This window comes from Rhinolophus ferrumequinum, chromosome 7 (genome assembly GCF_004115265.2).
Source record: "Rhinolophus ferrumequinum isolate MPI-CBG mRhiFer1 chromosome 7, mRhiFer1_v1.p, whole genome shotgun sequence".
Classification (NCBI taxonomy): Eukaryota; Metazoa; Chordata; class Mammalia; order Chiroptera; family Rhinolophidae; genus Rhinolophus; species Rhinolophus ferrumequinum.
Genome location: NC_046290.1, coordinates 32,359,934 through 32,379,705, shown reverse-complemented (window position 1 = coordinate 32,379,705; position 19,772 = coordinate 32,359,934).

Below are 19,772 nucleotides of genomic sequence, written 5' to 3'. Positions count from 1 at the left end.
AGTCTCTCATGGTCTAGGTATCCTTGACCATCAAGTAATGGTCTCTCTGCCTTTTAAGGTTCAAGTGGCTGTGAATGGTATGTGGAAAGAATGTCAACTATTGTCAGGGGTGGAGACAAGAGATGTCTCAGGGAGTCTTGGAGAGCAAGTGGATGAATTTTGCATTGAGGTCATCTGGCAGTCTTGAAGCATAGGCAGGGAGGGCGGGGTGGGGAATGAGGACCTGGGTAATTTACCCTGTGTTTGGTGAAGGAAGGAATGGGACCTGGCCTGTTAGTTATCTGGTTGTAAGACACTAGAGCACAGTTCCTCAGGGGTAGAATCTAAGCCCTTCTAGTCCATGTGTCCCAGAGGAGGACATTTTGGGGAAGAAAGCCAAGGGTGTTTCTCTCTGTTTCTGCCCTTTTAGTTACCTGAAACCAACTGAACCAGGTTGATATGCAGAGTTGACTTTCAGGTGACATTTCTGTGTCCATGAGGAAGTGCTCTTTATTCATGCTCTTTCCTAATGAGCTCAAATACAGCCTCAGAATCTTTTTCAACCTAAGATTTCAGGCTGCAACTATCAACAAAGACAGACGTTGATTTTAAAAATAAAACCAGTCCTTGCTCTAATAATCCTGTCATTTCAGGAGCAATGGGAAACACCTCTTTTGCTCCTATTTTGATTTCTCCTTGATTTTCCCCAATAAAAATTCCCCTAGCCAGTCTCTGCACTGATAAATGATATTCTCTTTGACAGACAACACAATCATTTCTTCAACAATTAGAAAGTAGAAATCAATGCTTACACAGACTTCCAGCTTCCTTCCTATCCGTTCCCTCTTGATATATTCTCTAAGTCGTCCCTTTATGCTCAGATTTCCTCTAGGGCACTTAAAAAGAACTTGTCTCAAAACTGTTATTTGCATAATTTGCTCTCCTGTCTTTCTGTCTTGTTAAAGTCTGGTCTAGGCCTACTGCATCCACGTGTTGACGTATGAGTTTCTTCATCCTCAGCAGTCTGGCTTCCATCCCTTCTGCACTCTAATCCTGCTGCTATTTTCCCTCTATTGAGAGCTAACAGTCGTCCAAGAATTGTGGTAACATACGTGTATATTACCCTTTAATCACTTAGAAAAGAACTCTAGGGGGTACGTACTAGACATTGGGTATAAAGAGATTAAGTAACTCGTGGAAGGACACAGAGACAGTAAGTAGAATAAGGAGGACTTAAGTTTGATCTAACTGTAAAGCCAATGCCCTTAAATACCTGGAAAAATCACTTCATGTTGACTTTTTTTTCGGTCTCAGTGCAACATTGTCAGAAAAACTGCCATAATGGATTTGTCTGATATCTGCACTATGTTTTACAGAAGCCCCTTGCCACATGGGGTGGTGAGCACTTGAAATGTGAGTAGTGCAACTGAGGAACTACATTTTTAATGTTACTTAATTGAAATTTAAATAGGCACATGTAGCTAGTACCTACCCTGTTGGATAGCACAACTTCAAAACCTCAGTGCCATTAGATCCCATAAAGGGTGTCCCCCATGACTATCTTTTCCTTTTATTCTTTTGTACTGAACCTGGTGGTACATTTAGTAATTTGTTGTGTGGCAACATACCCAGTGATGTATGAATTGTAGTCTCACTTGAATTCTGGGGAAAAGGAAGCAGAATATTTTTTGACAAGGGCCTTGGCCTTGAAACTCTTCCCCTTGACTATCCCCAGAGGCTGGGACTGCTGGCCTCAGGGCCACAGAGGTTGATCCATCTGTTTTCTCAGGCTCTGCTCTTGGGGAGAGATGTGAAGGAAGCTCTGCCAAATCTCCAGGGACTGGCTAGGATTCTTGAGACATGTTTATAATTTAGCTCTGTGAAGAATCTTCCATGGCTATTAAGATGAGACATTTTATTCTGTTTAAATATTCTTAGAAAATATTTCATTTCCACAATAGTTAATGACAAAAATTAATACAGTATTCTCTTCCTTTTTACTATTCATTCTATAATACAGCTATGAATTTTAGAGACACATTCAAAACAATAAGATCTGGAATGCATTGAGAAACACACAGATTTACATATATACATATGTACTATTTTAATCTGTACTGATTTGAAAGTGGGATTTTAATATTAATGAGTATCATTGTATTAATAAGTACTCCGTTTATTGTGAGATTTATAAACTTCTATATAATATTCCTTTATGATTGAGTACTAAAAATAATATAGTTATGCATTACATTCTTAAAATTATTTTTTTAAATAATTAAGTTTATTTAATTTAATTTTACATTTCCTGTATCACATTATATTTCTGACATGTTTTCTGATTTGCTCTTATCCGTTTTGAAATCCATTCCAATACTTCAATGGATGGAGCTCAAATTACGTTATTCTGCTACCTTGTGGTTGCTACTTGAAATAGCAAAAGCTGTCTTCAAGGCCACTTCATATCACTACTATAGACCCTTAAGGCAGCTTAGTTCCAGTCTTGTGAAAGAAGGATTGGCTTCTATTTAGATTCTTCCCTTTCCCCTATTCCAAAAATCTGAACACTATCTATGAAAAGTCTCATTTTATAGAAACTCTGAAGGGATGTTCCAACTGTGGAGTGGGTACTGGAACCAAGTCTCTCTGAGTTGAATTGAATCTCTGATTTCTTAGATAAATTTTGTTTGATCTATGTTGTTTGTGCCTTAACTTTAATTCTCCAATCTTTATTCACTAAATCCCACTGTAGTGTAGTCGGTGAATAGACACACATCTGCTCAGTCCTACGACCACCTTTTAAAAACATCTTGTCCTTTACAAAGCCCTCTATTTCCTCTGGCAGATGCTGAAAGTATTAATGGTATCCAAGAGGCTTCTGTCTCTTAACGAGTAGCAGGTGTGGTCAGAATGCCTTATTATTTACAACTTCCTCACCCCAGATATTGTTCTATGCTTGTAAGACATTTATGCAGTACTCCATCAATGGACTCTTTATTTCCTATGGAGTATCTTTGACTGAAATGAACGTTCCACTTCACACTAAACCTTGACATTTGCTACCTCAGAGACTACCTTCATATATGGGGACAGTGGTTGGGGTCATCAGGAGAACTTTACTAATGTTTCCCAGATTTGGGGATTATTTGTAGTCATGGGGTAAGGTAGCGTGGGTGGAGTGGAGGGATATGGAGGACCTCCTATGAGATCACTATATACAGCTTTTGTTTCTGATCTTCACGTTATGATTGAAAAGCCTTCCCATAGTCTGATCACTCCAGATGGATTGGAACTGGTCCATTTTAGATTGCTGTGTTTGATGTTCTGCTCTGGGATTAATGAGAAAAACACCTTTTTGGATTCAAGATAGTTTTTCATCTTAAAGCTGAATCCAAATGACTGTAGGTTTTAGAATTCAAGGAACTGTTGAAGTATAAATTCCTTGATTGAAAATAGCGAGATTTGAGACTTTGTTACTCGCCTTCCTGAAATTCTTCTTCCACAGAGCTTCTTGAAGTAATGTTTGATTAAAGTTTTTTGATTTATTCGTATTTTCTCAGATCTCTGCTTTTCTTTCAGGACTGATAGAAATGTTTGCAATTCCTACTGGCAAAATTTCCTGGTTTAATTTTTAAAAGCATCTTGGTATACAGGGTGTGAATGATGGCAATCTTACTGTTTGAAGGAAAAGTGAAAGTCTGGAGGCAGCCTTCTTCCTTAGATTTAGTTGGCTTATTGGTCCTTAACAGTGTCTGATTTCATTTGTTTTCCTTTTTATAGGACACTTGTCCATGGGAAGCCAGTAGATCAAAGTAGATAGATGTTGGGTTTTCTCTTCAGAAACCACCTATTAGCTGCTAGATATTTTAAAAAATGAATTGAAGGACAGAGATTAAAGGGTTAATTAAAGGTTTTAACATATTTTAAGCGTAGAGTTAATTGTTGTCAAACTTGATAAGAAATTACTCCATATAATGCTTACATGTATATATAATTATAATTTAAATGTTTGTGAGTCTATATACATATTTAACAAAAATCATTGTAAGCTTTTAGAAGTCTCATTTGCATGCTCTTTGGCTTTAAGAATCTTCAGTACAAAGTTCAGGGTTTTCTCATTCTGTATTTCTGAGATTGGTTCACTAAACATCCTCTACTGGAGGTAAGCCAAGTTTTTATAGCCAAGATGGTTTTATGTGAAGGAAGTGGTAATTCAGCTGCAATTTTGATTTCATGAACACTTCAAGAGAGTTTTCAAATGGGGAAGAGTTGATTGGAATTGTCTACTGTATTTTGTTCTGACCATTTTACTTTAACTTTCTAATTATTATATACATATCTACCTTATATTTAAGAAGGAAGATGTCTGTAGCAACTATTTGATGTGTAGGTGGTCATAAGCCTCCTTAAGCCTTCCTTTCCTAAAAGCAGGAAGATATCATTTGCCAAATGTAAACAAAAGTGAGTACAAAAGCAGGGGTGGGGTGGGGTGGAGTGAGAGTTGCTTTTGTAATTAGGAACCCACAATTTCAAACTTAATACTCAAATTTAGCATCACACAGCTAAGGCGAAAAGAATTTAATACATACTTTTGGTATTATTTAAAGAAATATTTACCAACTTAGTCTAGTGTTCAGTATCTGTTTTCTATTTCCTGGTTTACCTTTCGGCAGGAATCTACAAAACACTTTAAACTTCCAGGTGTCCAGCATTTTTTCCCTAATCTGAACAGCCCCCTATTAAAAAAGTTTCAGGCATTTAGCATATTGTACACTAATATTTATGGCCATGATTCTTAACTTAAAAAATACTGCCCAGGATTTATCTGCCACCAAAAGGGACAGCAAGAACTGGTTCATCTGTTGATAAGAGTAGAGATATTTTAATTGAAAGTGGAAAAGAAAAAAATATTAACTGAATTTTAGAAGTTTTGATATATATAATTTTCTTTTTACTTGGATTAAATGAAGGGAGTTGATATGTTAAAATCAAATTTAGGAGTTTTATGAGAAGAGGTAAACTTGTTCAATGACTGCCACTCCCCAGAGGGCTCAGTTAAATAAGCAAAGGTAATTTGCTGCAAAGGTGCTATAGCTAAAGAAGTTTATACTCCAATTGTTCTTCCTCAGATTAAAAATATTGCCTTCACCTGTTCTCACTTTGGGGCCCAAAGAGAGAATTATGGGCCCTGATTAGAACTGATAGATTATCTCCTTGAAATCGCCTCTGGAAGTGTCAGTTTTTTCCTAAGGGGTAAGACTTTGAGGCTAGTGGGACCATGTGTTCCCTGGCAGCAAGGGCAAACCTAGAAGAATTTGAGCCTGGAGACATGGTGTCTTAAAGTGATGTCTTAGCTTCTCCTTTCATGTAAATCTTTCCTTCTGTTACTTCAGATGATCTCTTCGCACATTTACTATAGAAGACAGACAAGTTTACCAGAACGCAGACAACTAGGCTATGTCTTGTCACAGATTAATCCTAGAGAACAAAGGTTTACCAGTGGATGAAAATATGAATATTTAAGAAATATTTTTTTAATAAAATGGAGGCAAAGAGCTACACCACAGGAATCAAGATACCCAGATCTGTCAGTGATGTGTCCCTTGCTCTTTGATGCACTTCCCTTTTATAATAAAACATTTCAGTTATATGGTATTTCTGAGAACCAGGTTGGTAGAAATCTCAGTGATAGATATCAGGATATAGGTTTTCCAAATGCAAAACACATCCTGTGCCTGCAAATTAGGATCTGAGATATTTCCCACAGCCTTTGTATTTATTTGAGAGGTGCAAATCATAGCTATTTACTCCTGGAGGAGCCACCAAAAGTGGATACTTTGAATTGGAGCAGAGTATCAGACCTAGGAGAAATTAGATGCTAGACAGAGTGTATTTTTATAAAACTCATGCTTTCTCATTTGTTCTCTATCTGCTGCTAGGTAACCAGCAACTATCTTCTCCTCCAACTTTTTTTCAGTAAAGGGTCAATTAAGCCTCGCTTAAGTGTTAACTGTAGAGGGGATTTTACCCTGCAAAAGGATATTTGTCTTTTAATAAGGAATCCTTGAAAGTCAAAAATTCTGTCTTTAATGTTAAAGGAATGAATCCAGAATGCTGGCAATTCAGTGCCTTCAAACAGAAAGGATGATATTTGTGAGGACACCTTGGTGTTCCTCCAATCAGATCATATGTGTGGCCACATACTCCATCTAGATAACTCTTGCCCAATGTGTGCTGTGAGGTCTCTTACCACTTTGCCCCAGCCTCCCCCAAACTCTGTCTTGAATACAGGGGCTGGATATGCACAATTTATATTTGTACTTGGAAGAAGAATGTTCTTCTCTTAGAAGGTCCTTGAAGGGATACCTTAAGAGAGCTATTCCCTCTTTTCTACCTCTCATTCTTTTTCCAAAGTGTAGGGGGAATTGACAACTTAGGGGAATTCTGTCTATCCCCTGAGAAGAGCAAGAATCCACACGTTTTATTATATATCTTCTATAAATCTAATCCTGACCACTCTCCACATATTGTTTTCAAACTATCCTATAGGCATCCTGTTATTTTAGGGAACTTAATCTAGATGGTACTTTCAGATTTGATACCATTTGCTTGTGTTTCCATTTTATCCGATTGCTATTCTTAGTGGAAGGAGTTAATAACATAATTCAGGAGAAAGAAAGCCCCATGGAATTTGACAGTAGTAAGAAGCAGTGGTGTGCTAATTTGGTCATTGTACAGATCCCAGCTTGGTATCTCAATTTTAACAGTATCTCAAGTGCTAAGTCATGCATGCAGATGCTGAAGATATGACCTCAGGGGCTCCTTCAGGCTGTGAAGACTATTATCCCCAGTGTACTTTGTTACTGAGACACTCCTGTTTCCAGTCAGCAACTAATTTATACAGCACACATGATCTGCTTATTGGCCAAGAGGAGCAGAATACACACAATATCTAAGGCAAGCTTTCAACTTGCAGTGCTAATCTCTAGGTATACTTTAGCCCAGAAGTCATAAAATAGCAATTCTGGGGGCTAAAACATGGAAAACTATGTATATGTTGCATGAATTGTTGCAGATAGTTACACATATGAAATATGCAAGAATGAAAGCTCACTTTAAAAATTGGATTGTTTTAAAATATGAAGATGAATGAATCCTTTATTTTGGTAGAGTATACAGTATTGCATACATATGAAGAATAAAACCATATTTTGTTGTTCTGGAAACTCTGCCCTGATGTTCAAAGTGTTTTTAATATGAAAAGGTTAAGTAGTATTAAGACAAGTTTTTAAAATAATTTAAAAACTTTTATTAGTTACACTTTTCTAACCCTAAATTCACTTATAAATCAAATCTTATGACATAAGACTTAGTGTGTGACATCAGTATAATTCTTGCTCTTTTTAGTAATAACATGTAGTCCTATTAGTTTCTTAATTAACTTAAATGTTTACCTTATTCAAATTAATTTAAATAAGAAAAGGTATGCATTCCCAATAACAATATAAAAATCAGAAAACTCTACCCTTCCTGCCCAAATCACTTTATAGAAGAAAGTTCTCTTCAGTTCCCATAAATCTGATACTTTGTGTTAAAAGAGTGAGGGGTAAAGCAAGGGTATAAGGTAGCCATTTTTTCCCACTCTTCTCACAAAATAGAGTCTGTACATTGTCAACAGGCTGGAAATTACCAAACAACAGTGATTATGATAGATGGCTTTATCTGGCCCATCTTATCTTTTCCAAGCTTAAGCAAGCTTTTAAAATTGGAAATCCTTATTCACGCTTTGCTCACTTCTGTGATCTAAGGCAAAGGCCTCCAACTAGTAAACAATAACTAAGGTTACTGAAATGGATCGCTTCCCACAGCAACGTCATTTTCTGTCCCCTGAATCTGCTGGGAAGTCTTTAGAGTAAATCTAACAAATATTCATTAAAGGACAGTTCCAGAAAATGTTACTTTCTTTTTATTTAACTTTTTTTTAATCAAAAAGTTAACATTTATTTAGCATTATTATTAGCTAATCTACAGATTTTATTCAGATTTTGTAATTGTCCCAGTAATGTTCTTTTATGTGGAACAAAATTTTCAGATCTTGAATTGCAGTCCGTTATCATGTCTCCTTTTTAAAATTTATTTTTGTATTTAAGTATAGTTACTATACAATCATATAGGTTATATCAGCTTCAGGTGTACAATATAGTTTTTCCACATGTTTATATGTTACAATGTGATCATCCCACTAATACTAATAATCATCTGTCACCATGTAAACTTATTACAATATTATTGATTATATTCCCCTTTCACCCACCCCCCACCCCCTCCTTTCAGGTAATCATCTCTTCGGTCTCTGTTTTTATGAGTCTGTTTTTATTTTGTTTGTTTGCTTTTAGATTCCATATATAAGTGAAACCATGCACCCCTATGTTCTTTGCAACATTATTTATATAGCCAAGATTTAGAATTAACCTAGGTGTCCATTGATAGAAGAATGGATGAAGAAGATGTGATATATATCTATATATCTATATATCTATATCTAAATCTATATCTATAGCTATATCTTTATCTATCTATATCTATATCTATTCAGAGGTTGCCAAAAAATGTATACACATTTTTTTGTTGATATTATTTTTTTCATTATTTTTAATTAAAGAAAGGAAAATAACTGTATTAAAATTACACGGATGGTAACCACTTTGAGCATCTCTTGTAATTGCAGAAATCAAACGTGACTTGTATTTATCTTTTGTCATCGGAATATATTGAGTTTTACAATTTTAACAGTTTTCCTTTCTTAAAATGTGTATAAAAAATGAAATGTTGCCATTTGGGACAACATGGATGGATCTAGAGGGTATCATGCTAAATGGAATAAGTCACTATCTTTTTAAAAGAGATGTGAATGTAATGAGTATTTCTCTTTGTGTCTCTATCTCTGTGTCTTTCTCTTCCTCTCACTGGTTTTGCTAACATTAGTGGCATAAAGATTTGATCATTCCTTTGCACTACTTTGTTAATAATACATATTTCTAGTCATGAATTTCATGTTATGTTCTCTTTTGAAATTCTGTCAATTGTCTGAAGACCAATTGTACTTGTTCTTTTTTTCTGGAAGTTTTTCTGTTACCTTTGACTAATCAGAAATAGTATTTTGACTTGATCTAGCGTTAGACCAATAAAAGTAAAATTCTTTCCCCGTCCCAAGTGAAAGATCAGTTGTAATCTATATCCAATTGCCAAAAAAGGAATTAATTTCCTTTATTTTGATTAAAAAAACTTGAAGATAATAATGATAATTATGATAGTTTAAAATTTGAGGTGTGTATTTTCCATTTGTGTATGACCGAGAGAATAGAATATAAGAGGAATTGGCATATTTTAACACAAGACTGAAAACCAGGAGGTCGAAGCTCTGTTAGAATAAATGACTAATTAATGATTATGAGTTCAACCAGGACTTTGAGTTCAACCAGTTGTTCTCATTGGTGAAATTAAAAGTGCGATTGATTATAGGAGCCCTAAGTTACTTTTATATTATAAAATTTCATGATTTACTGCAAAATGTAAGGGGTACATTCAATTTTGTGTTCTGAGTATTAAATAAGATAGTTCCCATAGAGTACCTAAATGGTGCCTGGCACTTAGGAAAGACCAATAAATAGCAGTGATGTTTGTGATGATTTCTTGCATTAAATTTTCCCCAGTACCCCTTCCTCACCTAAAACACGTTATTTCAACAGCAGCCACAAGATGGTAGTATTTACTTTTATACAGTGTACTTAAGTTCCCCTCACCTTTTTTGTTCTTTTATAATTACATTGCTGAAGGAATTGCGTGTTTTGCTTTAACTATTCCCTTGTAGAACAAATGAAGAAATGATTTTTTTTTCATCTGAAACAAGAGTGGTTTTACCACATACCGGTTTAACACATACCAGCTGTCATGCTGATAAAGGTTGCCTCTCATAGTAAATTTATTACCTATGTTTTTTTCCTAAAAAATTATGAATCAGTTTTGATTCATATGAGGACATGATGCTTCTCTAGGTAATGAATTTCCTTTCCGTCACACTTATCTATGAGGATAAAAGGGAGAAATGAATTACAGCTTAAAATTTGTACTTTGGCTGATGAAATACCAGGCATAATTTGAATAGTCTATGACATAATCGAAGACTTGGGTTTACTTTCTAAATAATGCTTTTATTTTTCTGGTGAAAGTTAACTAGCTAGCTATAATATGTAATCTTAGTTTAAAGATGTGTGAAAGAGGAACTCTACTTAAGATTAAAGCTAGCTGAAATCTATAAATGGGCACTGAATGGGGGGAAGGTGTGCTTTCCCATGATTGTGCATGTTAGACATACTTTGTTCAAGTGAGATTAACATGGGATTCTGCAAGCTCTTACTAAGAACAGTTGGAACTCACACATTCATTGCAGTGTGATTCAAATAGACTCCATGTCTGTGGTGGATTCCTTTGCATTTGAAGGATCCTTTTTGGTTCTGAGGGAAACATTTGCCGGTGAAATAAGTGGGAGGCACAGGCATACATACAAAGCCTTATAAGTTAGCAAATGTTACTGTTAATGAAAAATGAGCTCAACTTTTGTTTCCTGTGAAGACTATTTGTATAAATTGATTGGCGTGGGACTAAAATAATGCAGATTAAGTTAAGTTAATAATGCCGATACAATTAAGTTTATTCCTAGACAACATTAAAGAAAATGGTTTTCATTAAAGTAAAGACATGTAAATGAAGGGACTCTGGATTGACATTTTGAGAACTTAGAAATTCCATTGAGGTAGCTTTTCTCATATTCATAACATTTTACAGAATCTGCATATAATGAATGGAGGAAAAATATATTTGTTAAAGCATTGTATATATAGGTGTGAATATTATATATTTTATCTTCAGCTCCTCACTTGTCTCTTTTGATGAAGGTATATTATGAATATTAATTATTCTAAATTGGAAGACAGATTAAGTTGGGAGAAGAAAAAATTGCTTCAAAACTCTGGTGAAGGTGTATTGGTGCAATCATCTATATTATGCAATGAAGTAACAAATAAGATTTTATTTGAGGAAGTTTCATACCTTACATTATTTGAGAAACACAAATCTCTTCTGGACCTTTCTTTCTCATCATATTATAGAAGGACAATGATCCAAAGAGGTTACGTGGTGAATTCAAGTATAAACGGTAGGACTCCAATCGGAGACCAGATCCTAGTCTCCAGGTTGTGGCTCTGTGCCTCCCGACCCTGTCATGCACTGTCTCCAGTAGAATGAGGCTGGTCCTTCTCTGTATTTCAAGCAGGAGCTCCCATTTCTTCTGGAGGTTGTTCAGCCTATCAGTATCTTCTTTTCTTTCAGTGCATTATGAGAAAATTGATACATGCTCATTCTTCTGTACTAAGTAATGAATGACTTCAAGCAAGTTCTGTTAGCTAATTGTTGTTATAGAGATGGGTTCAAGGTAATCTGTTCAAAACCCAAATTGCTGTTTTCAGCAAATGTCACCCAATCTTTAATAGCTGAGACCATCAAATTCTATTTAGCAGATCAAATATCACATAGTGCATTTTGCAAACTAGAACTAGAACACAGTGGGAAGTTATATTGCTCAAAGTAGACTTCTGTTGGTGCTGTATTATGCCCATGCTCTACGGCATGGAATCCTTGAGTTTTGATTGCAAAACTATCAGTGTGTTGGAGCAGACCCAGAACTGTGTCTGAGGAATTCTTTGCTCTGCCAAGAGAGGTTTCTTGACCCACTCCTACGTGTAGGTGGGCTGGCCATATAGTCAGCTACAACTTTTGATGAGGTTATTTAATTGCTGTAGGAAACCTGCTCAGCTATTTCTCAAAGAATATGGATTTGCCCTCACTCAGCAAGACAATATCCTCACTATAAGTTGCAGCCACAGAATATGATTTTGAACTCTTTGTTGTTCGATTCCTATCAAAATCTTGGTTTTGAGAAATTATAATTAAGGAGGATGGACTGAAGGTTATGCAAACTATCAAATACTGTAGGTATGAACACGTTTTTATTTTATTTTTTATTTATTTTATTTTTTTTTATCAAGCCATCAGAATGACACATATTTTCACCATGTAGTTTTAGCCTCTTCTAAAAATGTTTTTAATCAGTTACATTGGGCATATGACATTAACTTGCATGGAAAGAATTGCTATGCAAAAGAAACCTACTCCAAGTTTGTAAAAGGACATTGCTGAGGGTCCATTACATCTCAAGAGCATCTTTTTAATAAAAATTAATAAGAAAAGTTCTTTTCAGGTTTTAGTAACAAGAAAGTCATTTATTCCTGAGTGTGTATGTTTAATTCTTATGGATACATGAATCTTTTCAGTGGTTTTATTTCATTCTTTCCTTTTATTTTTAGGAAGAACTGAGTTAAAATTGTAGCACACCTCTAGCACATATAGACATGTTCATGAAATGCATTTAAGAAAAAACAACTACTAACCAAAGCTTTTCCCCTTCCTCCATATTTCCATTCTATGTATTTTATGTTATTGTTTGTATTTTGAGGAAAAGTCACAGATTTTTTTTCCCTAGAATAAGAGATACATGTAAACATACATAAAGTAACGAGATCTTAAGAAAGATTTGCTACTCAGACTTACACAATGATGTTTTATGTAAAAAAAAAAAACAGCAAAAAAACAATTTAATAATTTGCAATGGATAGAAAAACATTTCCTATAGTGAATTCTATTTGGAAAGGGAAATCAAGAGCAGAAGACTTTTAGGTGGATATTTAAGATAATTATTTTTTTTAAAGAATAGGCACCTGCACACTTATGTGGGTTTCTGTGCTAGTTCTTGCCCCGGTCATCACCAAAACATACTACCTCTAATTGTCCATTCATATTTCTCCCTCTACTTCCACTGGCACTAGAACTGTAATCAGAGAGAGAATTGCTTCTGCTCTGTCCTGGAGGGTTAGAATAGATGTTAGCAGATCCCAAGCCACCATGTTGAAGGTATAAGACGAAGGGAAAAATGGTTCAATTGACTCCTTGAAAGAAAGGCAAGGATAAAGAAGGAGGGGAAAGGAAAACTGGGAGGGAGAGGATGTGGAAAATGTGAGACTGGACATAGCCTTGGGGAGCAGGTAAGAAGGAAATTCCTGAATGAGAAGACAGATACACAATTTACAGGTCAAGTTGGTCTTCTGGGTGATGAGTGTTGCACACCTCTGCTCTGCTTTCTACTTGTAGTCAGTAACAAAGAATCTCAAGGTTAACTGTGCGAGTGTATTTTTGTGTGGAATTTGAAGGGATGAGTTTTCTGCCTGGGGCCACGAGCACAGCCCAGAGAGAGAATGCAGGGTCCTTGGAGTGCAGAAGTCTGGGTTAACGTTAAGACCCTGGGAATTTGTCAAAATCTCAGGAAGCCATTTGGACTCTTAGGCCAAGATCTTGTGGAGAAAGGGAGAGGCTTCTCGTCAAATTTACTTAAATCTCAAAATGACGAAGGTCCCACTGATATTCTGTTAGAATAAGGTAACTATACAACTATCATCCAAACCAGGATACTTTTGAGGATGAAAGGTGGTGCTATTAATAAATATGCTAGGATAGCATGTGAATACCGGTGCTGCCTCAGACAAACTGGGGGCAAATGGTTGCCTTGGGATATACTACTTAATAGTGTCTGATTGTTTGCGTAAAGGTTTGAAAGGACACTTTTAGGAAATACCTATTTATATTCACGAGTAACAAAGGCTCTTGAATACGCATGCTTAAAATACTCAAGTCGCTGCTCATCATGATGTATTTTCCAGCCTCCCCAACTCTTTGCACTGCTTCCTCCCTTCGATCCTAGACTTGGCCAATTTATATTGGTTCCTCTTTCTCTGTGATCCCCTAGACCTAACCCATGCTTCACTTCTCAATTACAGATGTAGACTCTATTGCATAGTAGTTTCGTCACTATCCTTCACTGAACTTTATTACTCATTACTTATATTCCTATTGCAAATCACAATACCTGGCACAAAAATATATTCAGCAATTGTTTATTAAAGAAATGAATGAGTTGAAATACCTTTGCAGTCAATGTCATGTAATTTTCAGTCCATAATTTCTTGTGTCAGCATACGTTCAGGTAGCAGGCTGAATCCTATACACTTGTATCTTAAACCCCTCAGGTCCTTGGGTTAGGTTGCCAGTTTCTAAGGTAAGAAAGAGGCTGAGCAGTGCAATAGATAGGAATTGTTGTAATCCATTCCTGGGATCACCTGAGCCTAAGGGTTGATTGCTGAGATGCCAACCTCTCTCTCATTACCAGCAGAGAAAGCATTGCAGCTTTCTGATTCAGAAAATTACTCACTTTTGTTGGATTTTCTGATCTTATTAAATATGTTTTCTCCTAATGCACTACCAACAAACCACAGATTTCTAAACATTTGAGGTCTATGATTCCCCCCCACCCCCCATATTTTGAATGGCTCTGCAGTGACAAAGATGTGTTGTGGGAGGTGCGAGAGCTGACACAATAGGCTATAACAGCTCTCTCAAAGCAGCATTAAAATCTGCCTCCTACAATAATTTGTACTCCATCTGGAGTGGGTCTGAATTTTTGTCCTCTCATGCTTCAAATGACTAAGCATGTGTATATAATTTATTACTATCTGCTTTTTGAAAGGTTTGCCACTATATTAATGCATGTTTGAAATGTTTTCTGAAGATCATATTTTTCTTTCAGTTTTTTTCACTTTTAATAAGTGCTCTTTCAAAACTGATTAGCTTTAATAATGATGAGAAAAAATGGCATTACACATTTTTCATAGGTATATGTGACCCAGGAAAATTAAGTTAGGATACTTTTCCTGAGATTATATTTATTGATGTGTGAAGTGGTCTGATTGAACTCTTTCTTGATCCTGTTCTGTTTTACAGACCTTACACCAACGTCTGAATCCTACAGACTGTCGTATCATTACCTTTTGTCTCTTCACCATCTTCCTTCTTCTAAAACATTATATAGAGCAAGCAGATATAATAGGCATTTGTGAGATCGTTGTTGCTTTATTGCCTGATATCCAAACCCCCTCTTATGTAAACATAACTCGATTTTGCATTGGGATACTGACTGTCTTCTAATAACCACCAATGTTTTGAGTAATGTCCAGCCCACCCCAACCTTGAGTCCTCAGTGATTGAACCCAATCAACAAATCCCATTCTTCTGGCCAGTTCACAGATTGGCAATGACTCAATCAGAGTTAATGACACCTGACGAGATGTTTACTGATGGGTTAGGAAGATAGATGTTTTGTGTCTTCCCAGGGTTGGTATGGTATGAAGATACAGGTTCAGAACTCCTGTGTCCATTTGCTATCACCAGAGCAGAGCCCGGAGCACCAACGTGGTCTGTTTAGAGTCCAAGGATGAAGTGAGTACCACGGATACAGTATGACTAAGGTGTGGAGAGGTGAGTTGTTGTCCTCCTCGGAACTGGTGGAGCAAGCCTTTCCTGGATTCAGAATTACCTTTGGATTTTCAGTAATATGAGCCAATTATTCCTCTTTTCAGTTTTAAGCTAGTTTGAGTGGGGATTTCTATACCTTGGAACTAAAAAAAGAAAAAAAAATCCATTTAACATGTAGGAAACTTTGAAGGCGTAGGACATATTTTGATTTCTTTTGATTTTCTGATTAGAAGAATGATGATTGGGATGGAGTGGAAATTGGGATAGGGTGTTAGAATCAATTTATGGGAGGTTGGATGTTCAGCCTCAGAAGAACTGACTATACCACCATTTTGGGGAATGGACGGGAGTTTCCACTTCTAAACAGACTCCTTCTCCTACTAAAGATCCTTAGAACTGAGAAAAGGTATCTTTCATGGTTATAGTAGGTGGGGCTAAGATATTGATTATCAAATGTCTGTAAGATCTAATATTGATCTAGATTTACGTATCAAAGAGATGTGATATACAGCTTTTATTGAGTGTACTGCTTTATAATTTCTAACCCCAAATTACATTAAAAAAAATCTTTACAGAAAAGCACAAGTAACATATAATCCTTATTACATTCAAAGTTATTTGCTGCAATTTTTTTTTGGCAATGTCTCATTCATGTATCTACCTCCTTAATCATCATAGTTCGTTCTTTTTTCTATTTATCTTATATTTTCTCCTTATTTTTCCTTTTTGTTTTGTTTATTTTAATTTATCAGACAATAGTGCTCATGGGTGGTAGCCACAGGTATTACCTAGTGTTACTACCAGTTAATAGTTAAGAAATTTCACTCTATTAATTCCATGTATTTTATTTTTTATTTACAAGAAACTGTTTTCACTAGGTTCGATAATCTAGATATGAGAACATAAATCATCAAAAACATATGCATCTTAGATTTAATATTCATAAATGATTCAGAGAGATTTAAAAATTAGAGATCATTCACTTTGATATAAACATGAATTCTACCTTAAAAGGTAAACTTTTAGTAAATTAGACAAGAGAACCAGAACACAATTTTTCTAGGGAATCAACACAAATGTAAAAAGGAACTACCAAGGCAGTATATGAGTAAGAACAGTCAGTTTTCCAACTATCCAATATGAGTGAGTTTGTTTATTTTCACACAATAGACACATTTTTGTCATCTTCAGGCAAAATCCCACAAATGGAAATTGGGTAAGTAATAGTTACATTATATTTGACTCTTTTTCCTGTGTAGAGCTTCAGCTTCATTTTTGAATTAATATGTGGACATTTAAGTACCCCTATTATTTGCATGATAATATTCTCTTTCAAAGTAATTTCAACATTTAAAAAATTTGATGCTAATGACCCTGTTGTGAGGTAGGAAGATAATTGAGGCAGAGGAGGTAAACCATTTGAAACATTAGTTTCTGTTCCTTCATCTTTTTCTCTATCCCATACACTTTTATTTAGCAGTTTCTTAGCCTTCTTATGGCTCAGGTTTCCTAAAAAATGGTCATTACAATATTGCTTGCCTTATTGCTTTATTTGCTATAAAATTCCTTCGACCGTTGTCTGTAACTGAAAATTGGAAATGATGTCAAAGGCCGAAATAGAGGACTGGGGAAATACATTTTGTTACATACATATGACGCAGTAGGCAACCCTTAAAAATCATGTTTTTAATAAATAAGGGATTGAGGTAATGTTATAATGTTAAATGTAACACAAAGCAGGAAACATCTAAATATACAACTTTAGCCAAACATGTACACTGATATTTTATACCATTGGAAAAATGATTCAAAATAAGTAAATATTTCAAGGTAGTATCAGGTTATCTTTTTAAGGTGGGATTTCTGTCTTAGTTCAGGCTGTTAAAAAACAAATACCATCGACTGGGTGAAAAACAATAGAATATTATTTCTCATCGTTCTAGAGGGGCTGGGAAAGCCAAGATCAAGCTGCTAGTCCATTTGGTTCCTGGTGAAAGCTCTCTTCCTGGTTGGCAGATGGAACACCTTAGTATATCCTCACATGGTGGAGAGGGAGAGGGAGTGAGGGAAGCTGAGAGGGAGGAAGAGAGAGAAAGAGAGAGAGTGAGAGAGAGAGAGACAGCCCTAGTCTATTTCTTTTCTTATAAGGTCTCTAAGGACTCTAAATTCATCATGGGGGTGCTCCACCCTCATGATCTCATCTAAACATAATTAACTCTGAATGGCTTCACCTTTTTATACCATCTCATTTAGTGTTAGGGTTTCAGCATGCAATTTTTTGGGGAATACAACCATGTATTTTATAGCGATAACTTTTGGGAATATTTTTATACATACTTTGTACACTTTTTCTACAGTGGGTCCAGCTACTTTTATAGGAAATGTATTGCAGTCATGCTTCTAACAGCAAAAGAACTGGAAGAGCCTAAATCTCCATAAAAAGGGAAATAGCTGATTATCGTACGGAACAGTCATACCTGAGAATGTTATTCAATTGTTAAGAAAAATGGAAAGACATACAAGATTTAGTTTAAAAATCAATTGTTTTGCTTTATTAAAAAAAAAAAATCTACAAGTTTATCATGTGATCCCCAAGGATCAGTCCATAAAGGATCAGCGAGGTCAGTCCATAACGCTGTCTGAATTTTGAAACTGTGGACTCACCCACTTAAAATTACTCTCACTTTTACTCCCAAGGCAACAACTAAGCAGGATGGAGAATGCACAAGAGATTGAGTATATTAGTGAATGAAGCTGCTACTAATATTTCCTAATAGAGACTTATATAAAGTTTAGAGGTCCCTGAGGTCTATGAGAAGTGAGGAATCCCTCAGGACAGGAAAAAAAAGTTTGGGGGGAGTAGAGGGTGGGAGCATGGGTTCCAAAGACCCACCCAATTACTTTATAAGCAACCTTTGCTGAGTCACCGTGTGAAACTTTCATCTTCTTTCTTACTTTGTTATGGGGCTTGGTCTAGTTTCTGTGCACCAGATCTAGCAACAATTTATGCAATCTCATGTACTTGGGAGAAAAGTTGTATATAAATACAAAGCAAGTTACATACTGAATTGTTTAGTCGTTACCTCTGGGAGAAAAACATCCCTGAAAGAATGTATGGAGGATTTGATCTTTTCCTGTGTATACTTCTATATTGGAATTGAAAAAATTAAATTATATTTGAATTTTCTTTCAAAACCCATCTCCCAATTGGGTGATAAAGGAAACAGTAATATTTGTTGACCAAAGATTATGTAGGCCTTATCTGTTTTCGTGTAAAAGTAAATACATTGTAGCTTGATGAATAACTCTTATGTTATACATAATAGAATAATACTGAGTCAAGGAAACTTTGCCAAATGAGTTTGTCATCCTGGCCTTCAATAGCTTGATAAGGGCAAGTGACGAGTACCACAGCCAATTCAAGGGGTGTTACTGGCCACCTGATTGGATTCCACTTACCACCTCTTGAATGTGTTTTTCCTACAAGGGAGTCTTTGTCCATGACCTTAAGAAAGTATGTTTTAAACAGAAGGATCAGTGGAGTGGGTTGGACAAGATGTGGGACTCTTCATGTGCCATTTATTTATCATTTTCTAAGCAGCTATTTATGTCAGTCATTGGGGATGCAAAGATACGCAATAAGCAGCCTTTGCTCAGCAGGACAGGCAGGCCATTGCAGGTTTTATTAGCACAGATTGAAGGGCTGAGCTCTGGAGACAGACCTGGGTGAGCAGCTGCGTGTGATCTAGGGGAAGGACCTCACCTCACCACTGCTCAGTTACCTCACACATAACCCAGGACAATGGTGTCTACTTCTTCACGTTACTGTATGGGTCAACCATACAACATATATAAAGCTTAGCTTCTTATAATTAGTATTTCAGTAAATCAGTTTGATATATTATGACAAGAACTATAATAGTGGTCAGCCAAAATGATGTTATGTTAGCTGTGATGATGTAGTCTAGTCTGAATTCTCATGTGCCATCAATATCTTCTGTACCCTTGGTTCATAATATGAGGACATGGATCCTGAAGTAGGATGTTGGCAGTGTCTTTCATGGCTTTGAGAGGTTCCATTAGCAGGGTCTCTGTCTTCTCAGGAGAGGCCCAGCCAACTGTGCTTATTCAAAATAGTCCCTTCACTATAAGTCTGAACACTGATTCTTCAGCCATTGAGAGATCCCAGTCTGTGGTTCTGATGTCAGCTGGGCTGTGTGTGTGGGAGATGTGAACCCCTTTCCATTATACGCACCCACGAAAGGGACATGATGCCTGTGAGTGGGAGGCCAGTTTTGGCCTGAATGTGTCCTAAT